The sequence below is a fragment of the Octopus bimaculoides genome, chromosome 1, assembly GCF_001194135.2.
Source record: "Octopus bimaculoides isolate UCB-OBI-ISO-001 chromosome 1, ASM119413v2, whole genome shotgun sequence".
Classification (NCBI taxonomy): domain Eukaryota; kingdom Metazoa; phylum Mollusca; class Cephalopoda; order Octopoda; family Octopodidae; genus Octopus; species Octopus bimaculoides.
The window spans coordinates 62,445,131-62,448,580 of NC_068981.1; the positions used below are offsets into that span (position 1 = coordinate 62,445,131).

Genomic DNA, 3,450 nt, shown 5'->3' on the forward strand with positions numbered 1-3,450 from the left:
ATATATATTTATATATATTTTGAATCCGTAAATTTGTAGCACCTACAGACCAGAAAGTGAAGTCGAGCAAAGGAGATCTGTGCAATTTATGTTTTCGTGATTTGTTTCTTTTTCTGTATTCCTGTAATGGCTGATTTATTACAATAAAACTATGGTCGTAGTAACTACAAAGTTTACCGTCTGTAGGTTGGAGTGATCTTCGTGGGAGACTACTTGCATGAAATTAATAATCCATCTGAAAGATTTCTTGTCTATAGATTTGTCAGCTAACAGAAATATATCTCACACTATATAATGCGAAAATCTTTCACGGTACCGAAATCAAAACTACTTGACAATTTTGTTTTTTTGCTTGTTTGTTTGTTTTGTTTTATTTTTTTCTCGCCAAAATTACGGAAAAATATAAAGTAAAGTCATTAAAATCCCAATGTAACATGAAATCATATAGAAAGATTACTGAAAGGGCATCCCAGAACACAGAAAGTAGCAAAAGGAATTAGACGAAATTCATGGTCATCAGTGGATATGTGAATGAATGTTTGTTCATATATCCCTTTTTAATTAAATCATTTAAAAGTCATGCATTTACATGATAATGATGCTCGGTAGTGGCACTGTTTTACTACAGTTACATCGAAGTATTAAATGGGTTAGCAAATCTTAAGAAGTAATTGGAACCTATCCTAAAGGGTTATTTATATACTTCTGCTCTTCACACACTATGGAACATAGGCCATCCACAGCTTTTCTCCAAAATCCTTAACTCTGGGCTTTCATCTCACGGGTCTTGTTGGTTTTAAAATGCAGTCAATATTTCTCTTTGTCGTTGTTAATTTATGCGAACACTATGTGTTTGTGTTTGTGTGTATGTGTTTGTGTGTGTGTGTTTGTGTACCTTTTGATTCACTATACATTATAAATCTTAATATAAACCCATTTCAATCACCACAGTTTAAGGCGGCGAGCTGGCAGAAACGTTAGCACGCCGGGCGAAATGCTCGGCGGTATTTCGTCTGCCGCTAAGTTCTGAGTTCAAATTCCGCCGAGGTCGACTTTGCCTTTCATCCTTTCGGGGTCGATTAAATAAGTACCAGTTACGCACTGGTGTCGATATAATCGACTTAATGCGTTTGTCTGTCTTTGTTTGTCCCCTATGTGTGTAGCCTCTTGTGGGTAGTAAAGAAATGACACTATACAAACTCATTTTTACTTCTGGGAACAGGAGACCGTATTAGTCTGGCCACTATCTTCTGACTTGCCTAACATGGAAGACCCTACCAGAAGCCTGCACACCACTTATATAGCTCTGAAAAACATTACGGCATACAAGCCATCACGCCACAACATAGACTGAGTCATGAGGTGCATGTTACTGGGGGCAGACGAATTAAAAACTATATTGTTACCATTTGCATCTGGATCCAAAATGCAGAAGAATAGTAGTAAATATTAAAGGCATTTTACGTGATGTTCTCTTTTTTCGGCCAATCTGCTCTTTTAAGGGAGAAGAAATATTATACAAGGTGATTCCGAAGGTCTTTTAAAATTGACATAATTATTGCAATTTTGCCTTTTACGTATTCAATATTATAATTGGTATTTGGCTGTAAACATCTTTCGGCATATAAAGTTCTTTATATATTTTAGGGAAATATAATAAGCAAAATACCAACAAATTCTCGCGTTCTTGAAATTGGATATGTGTGTGTGTGTGTGTGTGTGTGTGTGTGTGTGTGTGTGTGTGTACAGATATATATATATATATATATATATATATACATACATGCAAACACATACATACACGTTGGCATACATACACACATACTCATACGCACATACTCACACAGACACAAGTGTACCCATGAGCACACGGTATGTGTGTGTGTGTGTGTGTTTGTGTGTTTGTGTACCTTTTGATTCACTATACATTATAAATCTTAATATAAACCAATTTCAATCACCACAGTTTTATGTTTGAATTGATTTAGTGTCCATAAATTTATATCGGATTTTGATGCAACGTCAGTGATATTTCTGCTCACTGTCAACAAACTTTTAGTTGTATTTTCAAACCGAGGAAGGAAATGTATTTACAATGTCAACATTGTACATGGTTTAGCATATTTGTAAGAGAAACCATGCCCCTTGAAACACACTGAGATTCCATAGATTACTTGCAACATTTACCTCCTCATTGAAATCTCAGGACGCACGTAAGGGGTCGATACTGCCCAAGTTAACAAACAATAGTCATGCAAGGAAGATAACGTAGTCTTTGAAACTTACTTAACTTATGATAACCAACAACTTAGTTACTTCCTCATTAACACAAACATTATGAAACTACTAAACGACTTACCTTAGAGTGACTTTTCAAATACTAATATTAATACCAACTAATTCGTGTTATTACTCGTTTATATAAATTCTATGTTGGATATTTCCGCAGCTGAAATATTTCACAGTGATATCGCTATTCTATTTATAATGATTGTCTGAAGTTTATCTAAAATTTCGGATATGGACACCAATTTATTATCTTGCTTCACATGACAACAAACCGATATGTGACTTAGCAGCTCTAATCTTTACCTCAATTTCATTATCGATGAAATTCAAGGAGAATAAATATTTATAGCAGCAATTTCAGCTTACTGCGAATACCATAGGCTTTGATGGTTTATTTGAAAGGTAGCTTAGTACCTCTGTCAAACTGAAAGCAGCTCAAAGACTTTTACCATCATTGAAGCGTTTAGAGATAGCAGTTAAAGTTTCCTCAAATCACATCCTATTATCATAAATATGTAAATATGGATGCGTGTGTGTTTATGTGTGTCTGTATGTGTGTGTCCATGTGCGTGTGTGGGCGCGTATGCGTATATTTTTTGTGCGTGCGTGTCTGTGTATATTGTGTATGTTTTCGTGCGTGCGTATGTGTTGTGTATGTGAGTGAGTATTGTGTATGTGAGAGGTGTGTGTGCGTGTGTGCATCTGTGTGTATGTGTATGTGTGTACGTGTATGTGTGTGGATGTGTGTGTTTGTGTATGCGAGAGGTGTGTGTGCGTGTGTGTATGTGTATGTGTGTATTTATGTGTGTGTGCGTGCGTATGTGTGTGAGAGCGTAAGGATGTGTGCCAGGTATGTACGTTATTTTGTGTGTGCACTCCTGTGTGTGTGTGTGTGCATGTGTATGCGGCTGTTTATGTACGTGCATGTAGGCTTGCGCGTATATGTGTGTGTGTGTGTCTGTGTGTGTATAGGGCTGTGTAAGGTGTGTGTCTCTACCACTGTGCGTGTGTGTGTGTGTGTGTATATATGTGCGTTCGTCTATATGTGCGTGTGAGGGCGCGCATGTATGTTTGTCATGTGTGTGGGCGGTATATATGTAAGGTGTGTGGGAGGTGTGTGTGTTAGGTGTATGGGAGGTATGTGAGGTATGTGTGAATGGG

General features: G+C 37.0%; 1 protein-coding gene across 1 annotated transcript in view; it reads right to left on the reverse strand.

Annotated features, from left to right (window-relative positions):
- Positions 1 to 2,499, reverse strand: part of LOC106871800 (lysozyme) — a 140,295-nt gene extending 137,796 nt beyond the window's left edge. The window contains exon 1 of the mRNA XM_014918442.2: positions 2,360 to 2,499. The gene's annotated coding sequence lies outside the window, so the exon portion shown is untranslated. The remainder of the gene's footprint in view (positions 1 to 2,359) is intronic.
- Positions 2,500 to 3,450: the final 951 nt, after the last annotated feature.